The sequence below is a fragment of the Mauremys reevesii genome, linkage group 3 (assembly GCF_016161935.1).
Source record: "Mauremys reevesii isolate NIE-2019 linkage group 3, ASM1616193v1, whole genome shotgun sequence".
Classification (NCBI taxonomy): Eukaryota; Metazoa; Chordata; order Testudines; family Geoemydidae; genus Mauremys; species Mauremys reevesii.
Window position 1 is genome coordinate 99,028,468 of NC_052625.1, and position 838 is coordinate 99,029,305.

Here is an 838-nt window from a genome sequence, read left to right on the forward strand (position 1 = left end):
GTTCAACTTGATTTGTTTTTGAGGGTAACAGGCAGACATTTGTTGATTTCTTTAAAGCAAGTGATTCCCCCCACACTCCCCGATAGCAAAATGAGGGCACGCTTTAAGGACTAGAGCTACTGCTCACACACCACATTTTGGAATGCCAAATCCTTTGTTTTGAGGGTGGTTTTTTTTGCTTGCATGGTTTGGGTACGGGTGGATGCCAAAAAAGTTTTCCCCTATAGCAGTGGTTCTCAAACTTTTGTACTGGTGACCCCTTTCACATAGAAAGCCTCTGAGTGTGACCTTCTCCCAAATTAAAATTGTGTTTTTATATATTTAACACCATTATAAATGCTTGAGGCAAAGTGGGGGTTGGGGTGGAGGCTGACAGCTCATGACCCCCCCCCCATGTAATAACCTTGTGACCTCCGGTTTGAGAACCCCTGCCCTATAGACAATACAATACCCAGTGCTAGCCCTGAGTGCCAGCCAAAGCCAGCCCTTCCCGATTTTCCCAGGGCTTGCTGTGAAGAGTTGCTTGGTGAGACCACAGCTGACTGAGCTATAGCTAAATTCTCTCTGTTCAACGATCGCCTTCTGGCCCGCTAGGCGGGACGTGTGGGTTCGAGTCCTGGCCCGGGCACTTAGGAATATCTCTTAGGGTCACATGGACAAGTACGAGCGCGAGGGGAGCCACGATTCTGTTTGTTTTTCTCTGCTCCGTTTCCCCACGGACGGGTGATTGCAAACCCGGGAGGGGGCGCGCCACGCGCTGCCGGCGAAGCCCCTCCCAGGCCCCTCAGGCGGGATGGGTCCGACCCGGCCCCACAGCCCACACGCTGTAACAGGCAAA